A 25915-nucleotide genomic window follows, 5' to 3' on the forward strand; every position below is an offset into this window, starting at 1 on the left:
TGACTAACTGTGGTCTCCTAAAATGTATTACCACACAGTCGCCTCTAAGGTGTTTTGGGCCATCCCCTACCCAACCCACTCTGCGAACCATTAGTATATAGTCTGTGTTTGCTGGGTGAAACCGTTTGAATTTTTCCAGCCATTATACTGTTTTGTTCCGAAGGTTGACCCAGGATTCTTTTTGGTCTCGCCTCAGAACTGGTACCCCAGTCAGTACGATCACATAGGGGCAGGAGGCCGGTGGAAGAGTTAATACAACCTCGCTCGGGAGTAGATCAGTTCCCTTGGGACTATATACCACTTGTTTATTGAGATGGCTAGTTTTAGAACCTGTGGCTAGTGATGGGGCTACACTACGGCTTGCCTGTGTGGTATGCTGTTCTTGATGCTCCTTTTCTTTTTCATGCTGACTTGCCCCATCGCGGTTTAAGCTCTCTTCTCGGGCCGTATTCTTGGTGGCACTTTGGGCGCCTAAATCTGTTGGGATGGTTCTACTTCCAGTAAAGTTGTTTGACCCTGTGTTTTTTTGGGATGAGCTATCTTTCCCTCTGGTGATACCTCCTCCACCATTTTTATCAGGAGGTGCCCTTATATGCTCAATCTTATTCTCCAGGTTTTTTTAGGCTTGTTCTCAAATTCTCCTCAGTTTTATCTAGCCTGTCTTTTAAGGCAGTCTCCACTAAAGTTTTGGTACACAACTCTTGTTCTTCAGGGGGCTTTATTGTCACAAGTTTGTTTATACCATCCTCCATTTCTTCCATCCTAGTTTCAATGCTTGAGATCTTTGTGTTGATTGGCCCCAATACTGTAGTAAACAGGGTCTCAAGCCTTTCCCAAAAGCTTACTTCCCCCATTTCAGGCATCCCACTATTAAAGTGAGCGGTGGACGTTAATACTTGACTCTCGCTTTTTTCCCCGTTGTGTGCATGTGGATTAGATCTTAATTCACAGTACGGGCGATCAGCTTTACCTCACTCGTTATTTTTATTCTGGTTTTTGTTAATATAATTCTGTTTCATTTTCGCCTTTTGCCCTCTTGTTCTTACATGTACGCTTTCCCTTTCTCCACCCTCCCCAGCTTCCCCCTCTATTAGTTCCAGGTTCGGTGTTCATGAAGCATTCAGCTCTACTGGGTCATTAGATAACGGGAAGGGTTCCTTTTCTGTTAATAATGGTTGCAGGGTTGGAGTTAAAGACAGTCTGCCAGCCAAGGGAGGAAGTTCGAATGGCATGTTTTGTTGGATAGAATTAGGCTCTTGCGTCACACAACTTGGAAACCCAGCAATCGAGGCCAACATTGATGAGTCCAGAGAAGCAACTGTGTTATCCAGAAACATTTGGTGTGATAAACCAGGCGGGAGTGATAGGCGCCTCTCGGCGTTCTCGATTGCTGTGGCCACTACGCCTATTGTTTTCTGGAGCATCTTGTCTGTAGCAGTTAGACTGGGTAAGGGGGTGTTTGGAGCTGTTTTCTGCGGTTTTGCAGGGGTCTTTTTACCCATTTTGATATGGCCTGAATACAACAATAACACTGGCAATGATACTGGCCCCAATATATACGTGCAGACGAACAATGATGGTACAGACCTTAAACGATTACCTCAGGATTCTATTGTTTCCATGTACTAATTTGCAGCTCAGAGGGGTTGCCCAGCCCAGCCTTGGCCAGCCCCGGACGGCCACAGACAGCCCCCCCTTTGCCCGGCTTAGCTAGGGCGCTCCCGCGCGCTTCCCGCGATGCGGGGAGTGACACGGCAACTTGTGTGCCTCTTGGTGCGTTTTTCCGCTCTGCGGCTTCCGGCCTCAAGGTCTATTGGGGGTTGTAGTCCATCGGGGCCGAAGAGCTCTCCCCCACTCGGCGGCCGCACCACAGATGGAAAAGTGCGGCGGCAGGGGGCGAGCAGGGGCACCAACGCAAAAGAGCGGGTCAGGCGAGGCAATCAGGCCAAACTATTCCAGGCAGCAGGTAAGAGTCCAGTTCACCCGTGGGTCTATGCAAGCATCAATATTTCTATATGTTCTGTTGCATGTGTTTGTTACTGGTGGGTGTCCACTTCCAGCACCTCTACACATTCCATCGCATGCATCTGTTTGGGGGGTCACATCTACTTTCAAGTCCTTCACAACAATTGGTTCAGCACTCAATACAGTGTAATCAATAAAAAAGTCCATAATAATAAGCACATGAAGAAGAATCCAGAAATCCAAGTGTTTTCTTTCAGTTTCAAATTCTTTATTCAATGTTCATAAAACTCAGAAGGACCATAGCCGACGCGTTTCGGGTCAAATATAGACTTCAAAACACACAATATGATGGACGGAATGTTGCACAATGGCAAAACATTCCCCCCAATTCATAGATATGGGTTTAATCCATCGTTATTTTGCTCACCAAGCCACCCCAGTTCAGACATGGCCATATGCAAATCAGTCTTGACCCTGTGCCTTATGGGAACAGTCCAGACCGAACTGCCAAGCCATGTCTTTCCTGGACCGGAATCAGGCATCCTAGGACCGGTTTCTGGCTATCAGCCGTCTTCAGCCAGGATAGCTTGACTCCAGTGGCGTAGTGAGCACAGGACCACGTCTGGGCATACCCTTCCCACATAGGGTGAACAGCAAAACACACAATATGATGGACGGAATGTTGCGCAATGGCAAAACATTCACCCCTAGGCCCAGATCTCTGTACTGGGGTGAATGTATGACATTGTTCTGCATTCTGTCCATCAATTTTTGTTTTTGCAAATATAGACTTCTTCAGGGCTCAAATAAGTCACAAATTATTTTCACAGTCGTATTCTATTACTTCGGTCCACAGTTCATATTGAAAAATTCATATATTACTTGTTTTCATAATACGGCATGGTGGCCGGCGGCGCCTTAGTGCATCAATTCGAAAGTCAAGACTTAGAAGAAGTCTATATTTGAGACGTAATGCGGGGGCCTCGATTCTAATTGCAAGGAGGTTGGTTACACCTAGAGTCAGACAAATTGTAAGAATATTCAATGACAGAGATTGTTGGAGAATCATGGTAGATGGCCTAAACCCCAGGAGGGGTAATAAACATAATTAAGTCTCATCTGGAACATTTACATATTCCATTACATGCATTCCTTACCAGTGGGTGTCCACTTCCAGCACTGTAACACAGTTCAGCTTGGCAGGCTGGGGGAGAATGGTGTTGAAGGCAAAGCACAGGAGTGGATTAGATCTTACTTATCTCTCCGCACTTTCCAGATCTCCTCTTTGGAGGCATGCTCTGAGGTATTCTACTCTCCTCATGGTGTGCCACAGGGATCGATCCTGAGCCCTTTGTTTTTTAATTTATACCTACGACCACTGGCCAATCTCGCAGAAAACTTTGGTCTCAGTTTAATGACCTATGCAGATGACTCTCAAATCCTGTTTTCACTTTCCAAATCCGACTTGTCTGCTCCATCTGCATTAAAAGTAGGCCTTCAAGAAATATTTAGTTGTATGTCAGCTAACCAACTTAAATTAAATGGGGAGAAAACAGAGGTCCTCCTCTTAGGGAATAGTAAAGATCTCTGGAGTGATCCCCATTGACCATCGTCATTAGGTAAACTTCCACCTCCAGCCTCTCAGGTTAGAAACCTTGGGGTCATCATTGATGACAGTCTATCTATGACTCAGCAAGCAAACAAAGTGGCAGGTATATGTTTTACCATTCTTAAATGGTTACGCAAAATTGTCTGGATGTTGCCATCTACCACCCAGAAGACCCTAGTCAATGCCTTAGTGACATCTCGGCTTGATTACGGTACCATCTTGTACCTGGGCTCAAACAAGGCAGTAATAAAACGTCTGCAACTGGTGCAGAACGCTGCGGCCAGACTGCTTTGCAGAATCCCTAGATCCGCTAGGATCACCAAACATCTTAGGGACCTGCATTGGCTCAGGGTTGAAAACCGAATTCGTTTCAAAACCCTGAACTACCTATTTAAAATCAAAGCTGGCACTGCTCCCAAATACTTACAGGACCTTGCTAAGCCCTACCTCCCAAATCGCAGTCTTCGTTCATGCACAGCTGCGAACTTTGTGGTACCGAGGTTCAAACGGGCCAGAATAGGCGGGAGATCCTTTTCCTACCTGGGCCCAACGCTGTGGAACTCACTGCCCATTCATATACGCAAGGAGGAAAGCTATATGAATTTCAGAAAAAGCGTTAAAACTTGGCTGTTCAACAAATAAGTGCTTTGACTGTTCTCTTTCCAGTTGTATTTTTGTATCTTGCTGGTCCGGCGCCGGGAAACCCTTTGTGGGTAGCTGTGTGCCTTACAAGTGTTATAAAATAAAATAAATACCATGCATGTGGTGTAAGTGGGTGTCCACTGCCAGCTGCTATCCATATTTCATTGCATGCATTTGTTGTGGGTGGGTGTTCCATTCCAAAAGCTCTACGCATGTTGCAAGTGGGAGTCTACATTTAGCACCTTTTCATAGTCCATTGCATGCATTCATTATTGGTGAGAATACACTTCTAGCACCTCTACACATTCCATTGCAAGCATTCATTGTGGGTGGGTGTCCACTTCCAGCACCCCATAAATTCTGTTGCATGCATTTGTTATGAGTGGGCATCCACGCACAACACCTCTACACATTCGGGGCCTCATTTATGAAAAGTGTTGCATCGCTGAGGAAAAACAGAGATGCAACAATTTTGATAGCGCCATCCTTGCGACACCATGTAATAATAATAAGCACATTTATAAAGCGCCTGGTTACACTCGGCCAGTGTGTCCCCGCGCTGCGGTGCAAAACTGCCTCGAACACTACACCCTATCCTAACCAGGCGTGACTATCCAGAGGGGAAGAGATAAGTTTTCAAATTTTTCCAGAAGGTACCCTCCGAACCCTCCAACCAGAGGCTCAAGGGGAGCTTGTTCCATCGCTGTGCAGCCAGAAAGCGGAAGGAGTGACCACCTATCCTAGCTCTCTTCATGGCAGGAACACACACCTGACCCGTCCCCCATGATCTAAGTTAACGTGTTGGGGAATAGAGAGTAAGTAAATCAAACAAATAGGATGGACCCATCCCCTGAATGATACGGTGGCAGGCGCACAGTGTCTTGAACAGGACTCTCTCCCTTATCGGCAGCCAGTGGAGGGAAACCAACGCCATCTTCGAGGAGGCCCTCCTCGGGAGCATAAGAACCAGCCGAGCTGCTGCGTTCTGTATGCCTTGGAGTCTTTGCATGCATGGCACCAAGGTACAGTAAATTGCCATAATCAGGGCGCAATGTCACCAGGGCATGCACCATGGTCTTCCTGGCTGCCGTAGGCAGCATATCCAGGGTTTTCCGAAGGCCCCTCAGGACTCCGAAACAGGCACCTGCGGGTGTTACTCAAAGGAGAGCTGAGTGTCCAGCTATGCCCCCAGGTTCTTTGTCTGAGCGCAGGGTATGGGGGTGGGCCCCAGACTCTGGGGCCACCATGCCGATGACCACACTGACCGGGCTTTCCTTACCACTAGCACCTCGGTCTTATTGCTATTCAATTTCAGGCAGTTATTAGCCAACCATGATGCAAGATCTTGCATGCATGCCACGAAATTGGAGGCTACCGTATCCTGTTCTTGTCTCAGGGAAACCACCAGTTGAGTGTCATCGGCATAGGACACAACCCTAATCCCAAATCTGTCTGCACTCTCCGCTAAAGGCGTGACATAGAGATTGAACAGGGTCTGCCTCAGGGCCGATCCCTGCAGCACCCCCTGTTTCAATTTGATGACTTTGTAATAGTGAGAGCCCTGCCTCACCTGAAAAATACACTCAGACAAGAAGGATTTCATCCACCTCAATGCACTGCCAGACACCTCTCCTTTCCTCAGACACTGCTGCAACAAAGTATGGTGGGCAACAGTGTCAAAGGCAGCAATTAAATCCAGCAGGATTAAGGCCGCGGTATGTCCCGCATCCACATATTTCCTACTGGTTTCAGTGGCGAGTAGCAGGGCTGATTCTGTCGAGTGGAGGGCCCGAAACCCAGACTGAGTGGGATGAAGGAGATTGTATTTCCCAATATGCCCAGTAAGTTGCGTGTTTAACACTTTCTCCGCAAACTTTGCGAAGTAAGGAGATTGGACGCAAATTATCAAGTTGGTCTGGCCTAATGTGCGGCTTCTTGGGTAGCGGAAGGACCACTGCTTCCTTCCATCTAAATGGCACTGTTCCTGTCATGAAAGATAACTCCAAGAGGTGTCTAATACATGGCCCAAAAGTTAAAATGCTCCCTCCAAGCACTTTAGGGGAAGCAGAGTCTCTTGGAGAACCTGACTTGACACTAATACAGATTTTAGTTAACAACTCTGGAGGGGGAATGGTAAATCTATCAATACATTCTGTCTCTAGAACGTACCCTGCTTCCCCCGAGGTCTTGTGGCCTACTCGAACAGAGTCCGGGAAGGTGGAGTAAATTTTCTCCACCTTATCTGCAAAGAAATCCACCACATGGTTGCACGACTCCTCTGAGCCAGTTGCTGTTACTGCTGTTGTTGCTAGGGAAGATATTTCCTTGTAGATCCTAAACAATTCCCTTGCCAATTTTTCCGCCGCCCCAATTCTTTCCTGGTAGTATGATGCCTTAGCCCTTCTAATGAGCCCATGATAGCTCTTCAGAGTGACTTTATACTCCCTCCTAACTTGGTCCGAGAAGTCTTTCCTCCACCACCTTTCTAGGCATTTACAGTCTGCTTTAGCAGTTCTCAAGGCGGTGTTATACCAGGGAGCAGATTTTTGTACTCTTCCCGGCAATTTTTGTGACCAGGGAGCGGTGCTATCCAGTGCCTCCGTAATACGGCTATCCAAGTTTTCGTGTGCGCTTTCAACATCTATGCCCCCCGGCAGCCCACCTTGAGACAGAGCACTGTTAAACTTATCCTGAGAGAAGCCAGCCCACTTCCGGCATGCTGTTTCCCTCTTAGATTTCTCCTGTAACTTTAACCCCTGCAACATCATCGCAAAAGGAACCAGGAAATGGTCTGACCATAAAACAGGAAGTGGTGGGTTCACAACTATGGCCTCCCAGTTAGCAAGAATGGGATCGAGCAGATGGCCCAGTTGATGGGTCGGGGAATCAGATTTTAGCATAAGTTGTAAGGTAGCCATTTCCTGACTTTACTCACCAGCCCCCACGTTCTTTGCATCATCAAAATGCAAATTGAAGTAGCCAAGCACTAAAAGTTTTTCATATCGCAGTGCAGGTTGTATGAGATATTCTAACAGGCTAGGGGAGAAGCGAGTGGGGGGTCCAGGAGGTCTGTAGACCTGGAGCCATTTCAAGATGTAGTTCGTGACCACCCTGATCGTAAAAAGACCAGCCCCGCTATCTGCAATAGCAACCGGCTCGAGGGAGCATTGGATGGTATGTTTAAATATGATCGCCACCCCACCCCCTCTGCCGGAGCGCCTATCTATCCTGGTGATCGCATAACCACTGGGTAGTGCCTCTAGGATCTCCGGCGCAGAATCCTCATCCAGGCAAGTCTCAGAGAGGAACATCACGTCTACCTGACCATCTAAAAGCTGGTCGTAGATCTTCATTCTCTGATTCCTACAATTCAGTAGTCAGAAGTTCAAAAGTGAGCTTGCCTCCTTCGCCTCCCTCCCAGCGCTAGGCCTAAACATGCAGTGCCTGCAGTACCAGCTCTTACTTTCTCCTTCAATGTTGTTCCTACACGAGTTCGCCATTGCGGGGCAAAGAGCATACAGTTCTTGGGAGCTATACTGTAGCCCAGCTCCAGAACCACCAGGGGTTCTGGCCCCGGGCCCCGGGTCCTGACCGGCCATGGACGGGCGCAGACAGGCTTACCTTTGGCGCGCATTCAGGGCACCGGCGGCGCGCACGCTGCACGCCCGCTGCACGTTTCCACTGCGCAGCCACTGAGGCATGCAGCTTTTATAAGTGCAAGCTTCCCGCAACTAGACCGCTAACCGGTCAAAGCGGAAGTGCCTGGCTCTCCCTTCCCCGCCCTCCGCGCAACGGTACTGGTAACCGCGTCGAACCAAGGCAGGAAGGAGTGAAGACTGAGCCCAGGCTTCCGTGGAGGTCAGACTGCAAAATGCCCCCAGCACTCCCCCTCAAAGGAAATGTGTGCACCGATTTTAAAAAAGACTTAATGCCAGCTGAGTTTAAAAATATTAGAACTAGAGTGGCGTTGAAGACATGCTTCCTGTCTACCTATTGCGGGGGCCTGGCCACCTCTGATCTCCTATCTTACTACCAGGCTTCTCAACTGCTTGTTCTTAATGAGTGGTGGTACAGCGACAGGGGGGACCCGGCGTATGCGTTGGAGCGGTCGCTTATGGGCGATAACACGCTACACACCATTCTATACTCAGCCCGTCTGCGTCGTGCACTGCTGTCGGTCACTAGAGTGGTCTTTGCAGTGTGGAGACAGGCCCTACGCCGCTTGGGCTGGTGGGGCAAGTTGACGTCGGAGACGCCGCTCTGGCATAATGGCCTGCTCCCAGAGCTTTCGGCCCTCGCCGGATTTGAGGGCTGGGAGGCGATAGGTATCTCGCTACTGGGCCAGGTCATGTCCGGCACTACCCTCAAATCATTCGAGGAACTTCGCACGGAGATCCAAATGCCTCAGTCCCAGTTCTTCCGCTATCTGCAGCTGCGCCATGCCCTCACCCCGAGCATTGCCAACCTGGACTCCCTACCAGAGTTTAGTCCAGTCGAGGCGAAGGTCTTTATGGGAGACCTGGGGGATAGGAAGGTATCCCGGATATACCAGACGCTGGTTATCCATTGCTCCTCTACCTTGCACTCTCTTCGGGCGGCTTGGGAGGTGGACGTAGGCCCCCTAGATGAGGACGATTGGAGGGAGGCTTTAGAATCCCCGCGTGGGACCGCCATCGCTGTACGGCTCCGGCTCATCCAATTTAAGTACCTGCACCGGGCCTATTACAACCGTGAACGATTGTGGAAGGCTGGGTTGATTGAATCCCCGGAGTGCCTGCGCTGTGGGGCTGTGCCTGGCTCCCTGTTACATACTGTGTGGTCGTGTGGTCGGTTGTCTGGCTTTTGGAGAGGCGTGTGGAGCTGTCTGTCTGAGGTCCTGGGCTGGGATCTTCCCCGCACCCATCGGCTGGGGTTGCAGCATGTTATGGAGGGCATTGGTGGGAACATCTATAAACGTCATCTGCTGCTTTTGGGGCTTGTTGTTGCCAAGCGGGACCTAGCCCGGGCGTGGAAGGGAGTGAGGGCCCCTCCCCTGTCTGCGTGGAAGGCTGGTTTGGACTATTACATGGGCCTTGAAAAGCCGATCTTTGAGGCGAGGGGCTGCCCACGCAAACACTGCAAGATTTGGAAGCGGTGGGCCGACTACCGAGGTCTGTCACTGGATCCCCCAGCGGAGCGTGAAGAGGACATTTGATTGTGCGGACATTGTTGGCCCGATTCTGCGACAATCCTGTCGCACTACACCTACACCCTTTATTTGCTGCTATATGTACACGTGCGTGGGGGGGAGTGGTGGGTGGGGGGGTTTCTGGGAGTTGGGGGGGACGGGAGTTGCGGGGTAGGGTGGGTTGGGGGTTTATTCATATTGAGCCTATTTTCGGTGCCTGCTTGATCATTTGCTACTCATTGTATGTACTGTGCCTGTACTGTTGGTGGTGATCTCCGATCTGTGGGGTGCCACAATTTTATTGCCTACTTGCTCAATAAAATCGGTTGTGAAAAAAAAAAATATTAGAATAGATTGCCCACATACTATGTAGGGCCGAGCAGTTAAACGACACTGCCACTGCCCCACTCAACCCACCGCGGCCACAAGCCCTGCGCCCTTTATTAGTGCAAGCTCCCCGCAACTAGACCGCTAACCGTTCAAAGCGGAAGTGCCTTGCTCTTCCTTCCCCGCCCTCCGCGCAACGGTACTGGTAACCGCGTCGAACCGAGGCAGGAAGGAGTGAAGACTGAGCCCAGGCTTCCGTGGAGGTCAGACTGCAAAATGCCCCCAGCACTCCCCCTCAAAGGAAATGTGTGCACCGATTTTAAAAAAGACTTAATGCCAGCAGAGTTTAAAAATATTAGAACAGATTGCCCACACACTACATAGCCCAGAGCAGTTAAAGGACACTGCCACTGCCCCACTCACCACCATAGTGTATGTATGTACCGTATTTACACTACGGCGCTCCATGCTGCAAGGATTGACTTGATGCGTCAGGAATCCTGGCTTATCTATTTGGCGCAGTAATGATGCATAGTTGGAGTGTGTCAGTAAACTGATGCAACTCCAGTGATGACGTCATTACACATGTAAAAGGACCTGCGTCACTTCTTATGCCTATTTGAACCAGACGTATGGATTGTGACGCAGTCAAGTTGTTGGAGTGGGGCAGTGAAATTTTATAGATTTCGCTGCGCAACTTCTACGAGGCTTTTTTACATGGGAACGCCCACCCTTCATACATTATAGCTGATGCAAGTATAATGTATCTCTGGGCTTTACAAAATGACACATCTTCCTAGATGCGTCACTTTGTAAATAGGGTACAGTGTGGCACATTTTTTATGCAGCCGCACCGTCACAAAAAAGTGACGCAACGGCGGCATAAGCACTCATAAATAAGGGCCTGAATTGCATGCATTAGTTGCAGGAAGGCATTCACATTTGTCCACGCTGCGCATTTGTCTCATGAATTTGTTGGGGTGGGTGTCCCCTTCCAGCACCTATACATATTCTACTACATTCAGTTATTATGGGTGGGCGTCCTCTTGCAGCTTCACTACACATTCCATGGTTCGCATTTGTACAGGTGGGAATTCACTTCGAGCACCTCTGCACATTCTGTTATAGGCATTAGCAGGGCGGCCAGAATGGCTTGCGGTGGGGGGACGGGAGCGCGGGTCGTGGGATGCCAGGAGGTGTCTCGGGGGGACCGTAGGGGTTGTTGCACTGGGGGGAGCGGCATTTAGAATTTTTTTCAATTTACCTTGAGGCCGGGTCCTGCGTCTTCTCTGCTCCAGCTCTCCTGAGTCCGCTTCCAGGAACAGGAAGCAGGCAGCCCGGTTCCCTCCTTTAAGCCAATCACAATGCTGCAATGCAGTGTTGTGATTGGTCTGAGCGCCGTGACACAACTCTCAGCCAGGGGCTGTAGTGGTGGGCATGCTCTCCATGCAGTCTGTAATGCAGCCTGCATGGAGAACAGGGAAGTGTGTATGACTACTTTGAGCGGCTGGAGAGGGCCGACCAAACAGTCATTACGCACTTGAGTGGGCAAATCACTCCTCCTCTGCTCCATGAGCATAGCAGCCCCGCCCACCCTCCCACCTGCTTGAAAACAGTGGGGCAAAACTCCTCCGCCATAGCAGAGGAGCCACCACTGTGCATTAGTTGCAGGTGGCCGTCCACTTCCGGCACCTCTACGTATTCTGTTGCATTTGTTTGCTACTGGTGGGTGTCCACTTCCAGAACGCCTTCAAAGTTTCAAAGTCTGGTGCTTGCATTTTTGTGGGTGTGCGTCCACTTTCGTCACCTCTGCATTTTCCATGGCATGCATTTGTTAAGGACATACGTTAAGGGCTGGTGGTCAGTTCCATCCCTACTACACATTCTGTTGCATGTATTTGTTGCAGGAGAGAGTCCACTTTCAGCGTCTCTTCGTTTTCCATGGAATGCACTTGTTACTAGTGGGTCTCCACTTGCAGCACATCTACACATTCCATTGCATGCATTTGTGCAGCTCGGCTTCCCCTCTCAGTACCTCTTCATGTTCTAATGCATGTGTACATGACTGCGGGGCATCCATTTGCAGCACCTCTGCAGATTCCATTGCATGCATTAGTTGCTGGTGGGCTTCTACTTTTAGCCATGTTCTAATGCATGGGTACATTACTGGTGGGCTTCCACTTTCAGCTCCTCCACATGTTCTAATGCATGTGTACATTACTGGTGGGCTTCCACTTTCAGCTCTTCCACATGTTCTAATGCATGTGTACAAACCTGGGGGGCATCCATTTGCAACACCTCTGCAGATTCAATTGCAGGCATTAGTTGCCGGTGGGCTTCTACTTTTAGCCATGTTCTAATGCATGTGTACATTACTGGTGGGCTTCCACTTTCAGCTGCTCCACATGTTCTAATGCATGTGTACATTACTGGTGGGCTTCCACTTTCAGCTCCTCCACATGTTCTAATGCATATGTACATTACTGGTGGGCTTCCACGTTCAGCTCCTCCACATATTCTAATGCATGTGTACATCCTGGGGGGCTTCCACTTTCAGCTCCTCCACATGTTCTAATGCATGTGTTCATTACTGGTGGGCTTTCACTTTCAGCTCCTCCACATGTTCTAATGCATGTGTACATTACTGGTGGGCTTCCACCTTCAGCTCCTCCACATGTTCTAATGCATATGTACATTACTGGTAGGCTTCCACTTTCAGCTCCTCCACATGTTCTAATGCATATGTACATTACTGGTAGGCTTCCACTTTCAGCTCCTCCACATGTTCTAATGCATGTGTACATACCTGGGGGGCTTCCACTTTCAGCTCCTCCACATGTTCTAATGCATGTGTACATTACTGGTAGGCTTCCACTTTCAGCTCCTCCACATGTTCTAATGCATGTGTACATTACTGGTAGGCTTCCACTTTCAGCTCCTCCACATGTTCTAATGCATGTGTACATACCTGGGGGGCTTCCACTTTCAGCTCCTCCACATGTTCTAATGCATGTGTACATTACTGGTAGGCTTCCACTTTCAGCTCCTCCACATGTTCTAATGCATGTGTACATTACTGGTGGGCTTCCACTTTCAGCTCCTCCACATGTTCTAATGCATGTGTACATTACTGGTAGGCTTCCACTTTCAGCTCCTCCACATGTTCTAAGATCCTGCCCAAAGTTGGTTAACATACATCAAGCTTGTGTTTGAAAGTTGTTGTCATTGCCTAAACCATTAGCATCCCCCTGAGAACGATGATCTCCACTCTGAAGCTGGTTTCGTCCAGCAAAGCCATGATTGACCATGCCAGTTGCCAGGCCAAGGCGTTTATGGCAAATTATAATGTCTGATGAGGTATTTGACTTATAATCATTATCGGGTGATCGAGTGGCGAGCTTTTGAATACTTCAGCCTGACCCCAAAATGGCGGCGATGTGTATATGACGAAAATCGTCTCCCGACTTTAAGCGTGCTGTTTGAGGTGAGAGGAGACCATGTACAATTTTCTTGGATATTGCAGCCTGGGCAATCTGTTCAGATCTTTTTAGAGTGGGACCGCTCAAAGTATCTGCTTCATCATCGCAGTTCAGTGCCTGACTTTAAAATGGCGGACACCCGAGGATAATGAAAATCGAGTAACTCTTCTGGGGGTGCTGTTCATTGCCTGTTAGCTGCGTGACCATTTTTGGACGTACTCTGTGTACTCCTTAATTGAAGGGTGTCGCAGCAGGATTGTTTTTTGCAGACTAGGTACACTTGTTCCTGAGATGGCGCCAGAAACGTGATCTATGGCGCTTATAAATGGTTGAGTACACTCCCAAGGCACAGTAAGGTTTTGCTTGTTTCCCACCTCTGCCAGTATATTTAACTGAGGGACGTCTTACTATAAATTTCAGGGCCATGCTTCAGTGCTGCAATCCGGGGTGTCACCTCAGGGGAGAGATGGAGGAGCCAGGATCCAACATGGCTGCTCGGAGCCTTTGCTCTGCTGGACCCCCACTTTCATCAACTAAGTGAGGCGCTTAATCCCCACCTAAAAAACTGTTTCAACCATCTCCGAACATCGGATGGTCGGGAGTGTCTGATGCTGTGGCCGCCCTTCCAACCGGTCGCAGCAACACCAGGATACTGGCGAAAATCTTTCCCGGCGTTTTAACCTCAAGATGGCGCCTGAGAAGGAACAGACCTGCTTTTAGAATGATTCAAAGCGGATCCATGGGAATTTTACCGAACAACCCACCACCTACCACTCCCCGCTCTACTCTTCTCCACTTTCCTGCTACTGACCTCTGCCCTCACCTGTCCTGGTCCTTAGTCCCCACCCTATTTATCTGTGAATTTTTCCTCGTCAATTGAGATCTAGCTATTTTGTCTGATGCCCGATGGAGCAACCTGGTTTAGCTATAGGGGAGACAGGTCGAGGATTCCCTCCTTGGACGTCACCTACCCAGTCGGTCTTTAGCCAGACTTCCTTTCGTCTCTCCTGTCGTCTCTTCCCGCATCCTCCCTCTATTCATGTCTCTCCTTCTCTCCTCTCTCAATGTATTGAGACTGAACTATTTTGTCTGATGCCCGATGGAGCTACCTGATGTAGCTATAGGGGAGATGGACCTTGGACTCCCTCCTTGACCATCACTTACCCAGAGGGACTTTGGGCAAACGCTCCTGCGTCTCTCCTGACCTTATCTCCCCCCCTCTCCCTTCCCACAACCCTCTCCACTCCTAGTCTTTCCAACTTCTGTCCTTTGCCCTCACCTACCCTTGCCCTTTGTCCCCACCCTGTTTGTTTTTTTGTGAACTTCTTCCTTCGTCACTTGAGACCGAACTATTTTGTCTGATGCCCGATGGAGCTACCTGGTATAGCTGTAGGAGAGATGGGCCGTGGATTCCCTCCTTGGTCGTCACCTACCCAGTCGGTCTTTAGCCAGACTTCCTTTCGTCTCTCCTTGTTGTCTCTTCCCTTATTCTCCCTTTCTCACCTCCCCTTCCCCCCTCCACTACTTTACTCTCTTCTTTCTTTCCTCTCCTAATGTATTGCCTATTTTTTTATGTAATGTGTAATTGTTGATCTTTTTCTGTTACATTGTTGAATCTCATGTAAAGCGCTCTGATACCTTCGGGTCTAGCCAGCGCTATATAAAACTCTTTAAATAAATCAACAATGCATGTGTACATACCTGGGGGGCATCCATTTGCAGCACCTCTGCAGATTCCCTCGCATGCATTTGTGCAGATGGGCTTCCACTTTCAGCCGCACTTCGCCTCACTTGGGGCCTCATTTATGAAAAGTGACGCATCGCTGTGTGAAAACAGCGATGCGTCACTTTTTACTGCGCACTCCTTGCGACACCAATGATGTGTCATATTTAATGTATGACGCATCATGTCGCAAGGACTTATAGATACGTCAGTATTTCTGACGTATCTGTAAGCGCAAAAGTGACGCATTGCTGGAGTGTGTCACAAAAGTGACGCAGCTCCAGCAATGCGTCCTTTCACATGGGGAAAGCCCCATGTGAAAGGGCTTGCGTCAGTCTTACGCCTGCTGTGAGGCAGGCGCAAGATTTTGACGCAACAGCATCCTAAAAGTGACGCAGTGAAATCTCATAGATTTCACTGCGTCACTATTACGGGGCTTTTTGCGGGGGAACGCCCCCTCTGCATACATTATACCTGACACAGGTATAATGTGGCGTAGGGGTTTAAAAAGTGACGCAACTACCTAGATGCGTCACTTTGTAAATATGGCGCAACAAGGCGCATATTTTACGCCGCTGGTGCGTCACAAAAAGTGACGCACCGGCCTCATAAATAAGGGCCCTGATATGTAGTGGGGTGATATGTCTTTAGGGGTAGACGTGCACTTCCAGCACCTCGACACCTTCCATGGCATTCATATTTTACGGGTGGGTGTTCACTTCCAGAACCTCCCACGCATGCTTTGCTGACAGCGTGTCGGTGGATGCTGGTGCCCCCACCCGAGGTATAACGTAAACCTGGGGCATCCGTGTTTTGTTATTTTCTTGCTCTTGAAGATACAGTGAGATGTTCCTTTTATGAGTCCGCCCTGGACCAGTGTGGACCAGTGCGGACCAGTGCAGACCAGTGCGGCATGAGTGTTTTATCACAGATCCTTCTAATCTGCAACCTCCACCCTCAGACCTCTGCCTTCATCACCCCTTTCCTTTCTTGCTGCAGAGCTTCGAGGCAGCTTCAGGGTTGCATCAGGCACTATACACAAATACACCACAAGCTAGCTAGCAGGGCACTCTAGCACCATGCTCCTCGAGTGGGGTCAGCGCTACAGTGAACCCTCCGGAGCGGGGTGCCTGGAGCCCTGTCTGGGGTCTGCGAGGAGCTATGCAATGTCACATAGCACTATGCATCACTGCTAAAGAGTATGTTGGAGGTGGAGCGGGGGTGCCTGGAGCCCTGTCCGGGGTCTGCGAAGAGCTATGCAATGTCACATAGCACTATGCATCACTGCTAAAGAGTATGTTGGACAGACAGGCGGCCTTCTCTACCCAAACCCCAGGCCAACAGACCACCTGGAAACCTGACATGAGCATCCCAACGCGTGCACGGGCAGCATCCACGCACCCTGCACGTGATGTGCGTGCTACACACCTGCTGGCAACACAGCATATAACACAACATATGAAGGTGGAACGCGATCAAGGCTTCGGATCCACTACCCATTGAGGCAAGCCCTGTGACCCTGGGCAAGTCACCTTCCCTCTCACTGTCCAAGTTTCTCAGGCCAAGGTTGGGGGGTCATAGGAGGAAGCAGGCGAGCCATAAGAAGCGCTCTCTGGAAAGCAGCACAACCCTGTGCCCCCCACGCCTCGTGCCCCCTCTCATGTTGGGGGGGGGGGCACCTCGCCCCCCCCCTTTCTGCTCTCCCCTCAATCACCCCAAACATCTCCCTATTCTGCAGCAACAAAGCCTTACAAGGCAGGAAGCCGCCGTGTGCAGCACCGTGTGTGTGTGTGCGTGTTTGTGTATATTTGGCCTTCGCTGGGAGCGTTGCCGTGGCGACGGCCCAACAAAGCTGTCCCCCCTCAACCACCCCCGCCCGGCCCCCTTTCTTCCCCTATAGACAGGTGCCAGCTCAATGCACACTGAAAGGCCGGGTGAGCGGGGTTCATGGGAAACTGGGGGACACGCTTGCGTGACGGGCCTGCCACCCGCCCGCTGGGACGTGAATGGGGGCTAATTGTGGCTGCCTTGTTCCCAGGAGGTGGGCAGGGGGCTCTTAGGCCCGCGCGGGGGCACGGGGAGGCCCCGGGGGCCCTGGCTCGGCCTCCCCCCGGACGCTCATCAAGCCATCAGGCCTTTCACGTCTCCCTGCGGACCCCGCTCCTCCCTCGGGCCCTGGGCAGGCCTCTCCTCCTCCCCACGCCTCTCTGCACCGGTCCACGGAGCCCCCCATCTTTCCAGGACTCACTGGAGCTTTCCAAGCTTCTCTGAAGCCTTCCGCGTGTCTCCGAAGCTGCCAGGCTTTCCCGTGTCTCTCTGCAGCTTTCCACACCTAGGCCCAGATTTACAAATGCATTGGTTCGGGTTTGCGTTACTTTTCTGACGCATAGAGGCATATTTACACGAAAGTGACGTATATGTGAAGATGCGTCACTTTCCCTGCGCCACTTCGAGAAACCCTTGCGCCACTATGGACAATACAGTCCACCATGGCGCAAGGATTGACAGATGCGTCAGAAATTCTGATGCATCTGTTGAAGAAAAATACAAGCATTGCTGGAGGCGTGTTGCAAGCACGACGCAACTCCAGCAATGCATGGGAGGCCTATCCTCATTTTGCTGCGTCACTCCTTACGCCTGCTTCAAGCAGGGGTAAGAATTTGACGCAGTGACATCCTAGAAGTGGCGCAGTGAAATCTTGCAGTTTCACTGCATCACTTCTACAAGGCTTTTTGTGTTGGAACACCCACCCTGCATACATTATACCTGACACAGGTATAATGTGACGCAGGGCTTTACAACGTGACACATCTCCCGAGATGCGTCACGTTGTAAATGGGCTGCATTTTTACGCTGCTGCTGCGTCACAAAAAGTGACGCAACTGTGGCGCAAAAACGACGCAAAGGGCTTGTAAATTTGCGCCACAGTGTTCAGAAGGAATGCAGGGCCTCCTTTGCTATATTTTGACCCACGGCAGCACAGCAAGCCTTACTGCTGCGCTACCGTGCATCAAAATAAAAGGACAGGAATGCGAGATATGGGGCATTCCTGTCCTTCTTCCTTGCACCGGCGCACAAACAGCAGCCGCTTGCCAACGCAAACACCCTTGAGCCATGGTGCAAGAGCGCTTGCGTTGCACAGATGATTATTTTTGTGCAAGTCAGGGACACCTTCCTCGACAAAAACAATCTTTGATGGCATTTTTCTTTTTCTATGCGTGCTGACAGTGGCGGCTCTTCCTCTAGGGCACAGGAACATCGCCCCACTGCTATTTCAGCAGGCCATATAAGAAAATTGTAATGACTGGAAGTTATTATCATTTTATGTTTCTATGCAGCACTCGAAGTCAGGGCGGGGCTGGGCTCTGTGACACTGGAGCAGAGTGAGGAGTGGTGTGCACTCCTCTAAGTACGCATGACGGTTTCCAGCCAATCATGCGCCCTTAACATGTTCTCTCCTCGGGGGAGCCCTGTGGAGAACATGACCAGCCTCCCAAGCACTGCCTGAGCTTAGACCACTCAGACCAATCACAATGCTCATGCAGTGTCGTGATTGGCTGGCAGAGTCCGGAAGCCTGGGTGCTTCCGGTGCTTGCAGCAGATCTGAAGAGGATGGAGGAGAGGCATGCGGTGGCACAGTGTAGAAAGTAAGGGGCGTATTATCAAAAATGGCTGTTACATTATCGCCGCTTTTATCGGCAGGAAACTGCTGATAAAGCGGCGATAATGGGCTTGATAATATGCAATATGGAATTCCAATCGAAGCCCATCTTACATGTCATTACATCTAACATGGGCTTCAATTGGAATTCACAGAGCATATTATCAAGCCCATTATCGCCGCTTTATCGGCAGTTTCCTGCCGATAAAAGCGGCGATAATGTAAGGCCCTTTCTTGATAAAAAGCCCCTAAGTTTCTTTTTTAAATGTTTTTTTTATCCGTACCCCTGCCCTCTCTCCCCCGTTCTGAGGCATCAGCCACTGCGTGCTGCAGAATGCAGCACGCATAGAAAGAGGAAAAAACAAGGAGACAAACAATTATTTCTCCTTGTTGCACCACTCCTACGCCTCCACTAAGTAGGCATAGGATTCTGATGCATTCCCAGCTTTTCAAAACATTGTAAATCTGCGAATGTGTCAGGCTGCATGGACATTGAACAGGAACACCCACAGCAACTCCCATAGAAAGCCCCTTTTACGCAGAGTAGGCCATGAAAAGTCATGCAGGGTGACTTTACGTGGCCTTGTAAATATGGGCAACCCCACTGTGCCGCTGGTGCATATAAAAAGTGATGCACCAGCAGCGCAATGGACTTATAAATGAGGGCCGCACCATCCAAAATAATTGCGATTTGCATTGGATAGTAACCTAAAATTCCATACAGTCGCAAAATGTGCTGCTTTGCATTACTTTGTGTCAAGTGGGCATTGCATGGGTGGTGCATAGACGTGTCCATGCAACTACCTATGGGTTTTAATGCAAATCCCTAGCTCAAAGACAGGGATTTGTGCAGAGATTTTGTGCCTTCTCAAGGCGGTGCAAAGAGGAGAAATGTTTTGAATTCTCATTTTTCCCCACTGTGTGTGCTGCATTGCAGGTGAGAAAAACTACTTCAAGCATAGTTTTTGTGCAGGAAGAAATCCTTGCACTATGGAGCAAGAGCTTGTGAGTTGGCGCATGGCAGTCAAAAGTGCACCAGCGCAGGTAGGGAAAAGAACAAATCCACATTCACTGTTCTGGATCTCCCTTACACCCAATGCGGCAAATTTATGTACTGTGCTGCGTTGCATTAGTTCTATATAAGTATGGGTCCTCTACCTAACATAGGGGGTGGATTTTGTGGCTAAGAACACAGGCCCTATCACCAAGGATATTGCCGCTTTCTATGGAACATCGCTGGAAAACGAGTGATGTTCCATGGAAAGCATCGCTATCACTGGAATAATTATCACCATTTTGCCATGCGTTGTTGATACAGCGCTAGCATGGTGATAATTATCTGGTATAGCTGGCGATATGCAATCTGACGCTAAGAGCGGCCAGCGGTAATTATCGCTGCCGCTTGTTAATATGCCCCCACATCTTTCCACACATCTCTGCAGTTAGCAGCTTTCCACATTTCTAAGCTTGGCACAATTCTCTGCAGCTTTCCGTAGCAACTTTTCCATGTTTCCCATCTCTTTGCAGCTTTTCACACCTTGTGTAGCTTTCCGCAGCTCTGCAGTCTGAATCTTTCCTCACCAGGGACTGCTGCTCTGTATTGGTTTATGGAGAGAGTGAGCAACCCAATATACCCTTGCGGGCTTGGGCAAATAGTACGTTCAAAAAATGGGCCAGCAAGGGGTTTTGTTTGAGATTCTAAGGGATCATCTCAAGAAGCATCACTGACCTTCATGGGAAGTGTATGTTTCATTACCTCAATATAATTTTTCCTAGGGTCATCAATTATAATGCATAAAGCCCATGTCCTGATGATGGTCTTATGAAACTATCTCCTAAAGACCGAAACGTCGACTATCAAGTCTAACTCTGCTCATTATTCATCAATCACCATTGATTTTCATTTATGTATCTGAAATCATCGTGTTATTATTGATTAGCAGTGTAGACTTACTTTGTGATATAGTATAGGAGCATATAAGACACTCCTTTCATGTTGATTGAATTTCTCTGTCGCAAAGAAAATAACAATCTTTTGACTTAAAAACCTGGTTATTGTATTTTTTCATTTCATTGTGTTAGTGTGGTAACATTATTGATCTGTATTAGAGAAATCATATTCAGCCACCAACTGGTAGTAGTGTGGGTACCCAATCAACCTGAGTCCCTTACTTGCTGACACTGAGAATCTCAAACAAAACCCCTTGCTGGCCCATTTTTTGAACGCTCTGTATTGGTGGTAGTCTGGGCCGGCTCTAGGGCGGTGCGATCGGTGCCACCGCACAGGGCGCTGACTTGGGGTGGGGATGTCATGTTTATTGTTTTAAAAGCAACTGATGCCACAGTTCTTATCCCAGCAATTTTCAAGCATCAATAAAAGTGTCAAGATAACTCCAGTGATTAATGTTCTTCCTGGAGAGAGACTGGAGCTTTGTCTAGTAGTGAATGTTTTGACTCATTCTAGTGCAGAAGGTTAATATGCCTGCTGCAAAGAATGTGTTCCATTAAGATCACAAAGTACATATACTATAAATAGGTAGAGAGAAACTTTTGTTACTTGCAGTTTACCAATTTAGAGAAGTGAGCTATTAACTTTAGTCAAAGAGCTATAACCTCTACATGTTTTTTACCCAGTCTTTCCTTATCCTAATATTGCAAAAAGGGTTAATTTGGGTAGAAATCAATTCTTATTATTAAAGAAAACCCCTAACAATGGTGTTGCATTTTAAATTCTGAATGTATGCTTTTCCAGACCAAGGACTCTTAAACTATGCTGCCTACCAGTATGGATGACGTGTGACTCCTACACCTTGTAGGACTGGGTCTTATTTTACATTTCCTATACACTGATTTACACACTTATCGTTGTCAGTGTGATGTGTAATGTCCTGACACCTTAAACTTGTACGAGTGGTGCTACAAAACTAAGCTAAGGCGCATATGCACGAGGAAGTGGTGGAGTGAGGCTTTATCCGTCATGGCTTAACGCCTCACTCCGCCACTTCGAAACTCAATGCTGCACCATATTTACAAGGATATGGTGCAGCCTTACATTTCCCCCTGCACTGGTGCTACATTTAGCAATGTAGCGCCAACGCAGGCACCCTTGTACCATAATGCAAGGTTACCTCTGAGCAGGGGAGAATCGTTTATGAACAGGAAGGTGTCCCTTCCTGTTCATAAACAATCTTTTTAATTGCCATTTTGTCACAAAATGGATTTTTTTAAAATATTGTTTATGTACAGGAAGGGGGACATTCCTGTACATAAACATTCCAAGGCCTTTTGCTTCTTCCATATATGCTGCACAGGGCAGCACACATGGCAAAGCAAAAACGAGGAGAAATGAAGCATTTTTCCTCGTTTCACCTGTTGAAGACCAGGTTTTTCCTGGTCTTAATTTTGGCGCTGCCTCCTATTTACGCAGCCATTGTAAATAGGAGACAGCATCAAAATAAGTGGTGTTGATGTGGAACGCCCATCGTGACACACACTGCCCACCCTTTCATGCTAACATAGTGAAAGGGTACCCTATTTACGAGGCAGCGCTAAGCCACGTTAAGTGGCTGAACGCTGCCTTGTAAATAAGCCAATGCCCCTATTGCCACCACAACGTCGTAAAAAGTGATGCTGTGGTGGGGATAGGGGCTTGTACATATGATTCTAAATGTTTCTAAGAGTCAGTGGTTATGGAGACTTGGGGGACATTGTCAAACTGTGGTAGTGAGTAAATCCGTGTTGAGGTGGTCTTTGGGGGGGCGCCAACAAACATTGTCGCACAGGGCGCCACCAGTACTAAAGCCGGCCCAGGCGGAGGAGCGTCGCCCCACTAGTCAGAGTCAGTTACAGAAAACTAAAATGATAATAAAACCATAATTTCATTTAATTTTTCTGTGACTGGCTGGCACGCCTGTGTAGGATGTGCCGGGTCATGAAAGACAGGAGTGGTGAGCACTTAGAAGTGCGTATGTAAGGTTGTCCGGCCACCGTAGGCCGGCCAAACAGACATGTGTACTTCTATTTCTCAGGCAAAGGCTCCCAGCACTCTCTGAGCGGCAGACCAGGCTGCTCAGACCAATCCTGGTGCTGCTCTCATAGCATGAGAGCAGCGTCTGGATTGGGTGGGGAACTTGTGCTTTCCAGTGACTGCGGGAAAGAAGCACTGAGGCGACCATCGGCGTTGGCGGCAGGAACAGGTAAGGTTTTTTTTAATATTATTTTTTTCCTCATTCCCCACTCCCCGCGGTTTGCGGGCGCCGCCATTGGTCCTCACCTTCCCGCAGCTTTCCAGATCTCTCTGAAGACTTGAGATTCCCACACCTCTTCGATTCTTTCCACTCCAGCCAGTGCCGTTCTCCAGCTCCCTGAAGTTTGCTCTACCGGTATGCGGTTCTGTACGTTTCTCTTTCGCTCTCTTTTGTTTCAAGATTGCGAGAGCTCTCTATAGCTTTCCACGTCCCATGATTACTTCCCAAATCTCATCCCAGCTTTGTTCTCACCTTGCTGCCTCTTTTCAGCTCGCTGAGCAATCACACCCCTCTGCTGCATGCCACCCCTGCTGCGGCCACTTACACCTGTCTGCAGAGTCCCTCTACCTGGTGCAGCTTTCCAGAAGAAGCTACACTTTTTCACCAATCTCAGAGGTTTCTATAAATTGCTACAGTTATTTCACGCGTGGCAGCCTTTCCCTACAGTATTGTATACCTCTTTTCAGCTTCTCACAACTCTGCAACTTATTACACTTTACTGCAGCTTCCAGCATCCCGCTTTTCGCAGGATGGGTGGCACGTGTAGGGAGCTGCCTTAGAATGCCACTGCGAGAGGCCACTAGGTTGCAAAAAGTGACCCTTTTCCTAGGGGAGGTAGGGTGCACAAATGGTAAAATGTCATCTTGCTTGTGGCTCTGAAAAAACTCTTCTCCTGGAACCACTAATTGGTGCAAATTTACGCATCAAACTTCACCTTTCCATATTCTGAAGGCATATACATATTCCTAATGCTTTCTGCAGTAAGTCTTTCATCTCCCGGCAGCAATTTTAATATTCCACAACCTTGCCACGCGCGTCGGCACCTTACATGTCACTGCAGCTTACATCGTCTCATAGCATCCTTACACATCTCACAATTTGGCTTGGATTCACAAAGCACCACCACTGGTCCTATCTTCCAAAAGATGGCAGGCTATAGCAGCTGTTGAGCTACTAGTGAAGGATAGCTGCTAGTTAGCTGGTGTTTGGTTAACAGAGATGTACAATTTAGCTAGTCGGTCAAATAGCAGATACATATCCCTATTTACCCCGCTGCCTCTGAAGTAGCAGTTATTAACTACAGTACACTGGTCACCGGGCAAATGGCAATGAACCATAACTATTTTCTAGGCCGCAGGCTAAATAGTAGATATTATGTACTATTTGGACCTTATCTGGGCAAACAGAAAATAAATCACTTTTTGCATAGTAGCATGCCTAACACAAGTTTATGCAGCATTTAATTGGTGGTTGCCAGCTGGTGGGAAAGTAACAGAGATGATCTATGGGGCATATTCTCAAGGACTTATCTCCGATTTATCGGCATTTTAGCTCCCCAAAATGGCAATAGATTTATCGCCCTATTCTCAAGCTGGTGCAAACTGCTGACATTACAGGTTTTCCAGCGATTGCTGCCACAAAAACATAGCCACGGATGAGAGCCCCAATTAGCGCTAATGATATGCAGAGTAGGTGTTCCCGTGCAAAAACACGAAAACACAACTTCAGGACATTCTCAACGACTAGCCAGATCTGCGATGTGATCCAAAAACAGGCGAAAAGGCACGTTAGCAGTAGGGATTTAACACCTGCCTTTTACTGGTGTTAAGCAGAACGACAACCTGCCACATGAAAGGGAGCCCAGCCCAGAGCCACATCTGAAGACCAACACATGTCATGGAGCTACTGATCATGCAGCTCGGAGACACAGGAGGGCCACAACACCCACCATCACCACAACCAGGTCCCTCCAGGCACCCCAGTCCCTGGTCGTTACTGAGTTCAAGCAGAAAGGAGATTGAGGCTATTATGCCCGCACCGGTGACCAAGTTCCTAATGTAGGCATATATGTGGGTGCAAATGGTCTGGGATACAGTCCCCTAAATCCCAAAAACATAAAACAAAAAATCCTTTTTGTTTTACACATACATTTACACAAGTTGACCCTGCACACCCGAACAATTAGTTATCACAATGTCAAATGCTTAAAGTACATATGTCCACAGAAAAGGATGCAATCGTTCTCCCAAGAATATCCAAAGTCAGGTTTCTTCTTTAAGTATTTCTTTTATTCATAACTGTAGATAAAACCAATAGCCAACGCGTTTCGTCCGAATAACGGACTTCTTCAGGGCTTAATTTAGCTATATCTGTACGGCACAGCTTCAGGTTGGCTTTTAGACTTTGTATTTTCAGAAATGGTTTTCAATAAGGAAAGAAAGATCAGGTATTCAAGATGTGCCAAAAACGTCCAGTATATCAATCAGAATAAATAGATGAGGTAAATTCCATGTATACGGTCCCGGCGTCTCGTAATGCGTGCGGTCGTCTGGTATATGAAACACAAACTTCGGGACATTCTCAACGACTAGCCAGATCTGCGATGTGATCCAAAAACAGGCGAAAAGGCACGTTAGCAGTAGGGATTTAACACCTGCCTTTTACTGGTGTTAAGCAGAACGACAACCTGCCACATGAAAGGGAGCCCAGCCCAGAGCCACATCTGAAGACCAACACATGTCATGGAGCTACTGATCATGCAGCTCGGAGACACAGGAGGGCCACAACACCCACCATCACCACAACCAGGTCCCTCCAGGCACCCCAGTCCCTGGTCGTTACTGACCCTGTAGCTGGTGGCTCAGGTCCTGTTGTGCAGTGTCCAGTCCCCTAACTCCTGCCACCGTCTCCCCAATGATGGTCCCAGGCTGGTCCTCCGTGGGGCTTGTGGGGTTCTGGTTGTCCTCCGGCTACCTCCATGGTGCTTCGCATTTGTATGTGTTTTGTTTGTGTTTTTTGCTGTCGCTTTTGTCATGATTTTTCCCTCCTGACTTGTGGGACTTGCAGGCATGGCGCCGCTTATCTCTGAATTTTCTATCGCAGTTGGGCCCATCGCAACTTTTTTCACATTCGGGTTTAGATTTTTATTGCCGTCCCTGTGATTTTGAGGCGGACATTTGACACGTTATCGGGAAACTATCGCAATGTTACCGCTGTGTTGTGAATACGACGTTAACACAGAGTTATTTTCCCACGATAGACGGCGATATGTAAATTTACGTTAACCTATTTTGCCGATGATTATCGCACATTTT

The sequence above is a fragment of the Lissotriton vulgaris genome, chromosome 1_1, assembly GCF_964263255.1.
Source record: "Lissotriton vulgaris chromosome 1_1, aLisVul1.2, whole genome shotgun sequence".
Taxonomy (NCBI): Eukaryota; Metazoa; Chordata; class Amphibia; order Caudata; family Salamandridae; genus Lissotriton; species Lissotriton vulgaris.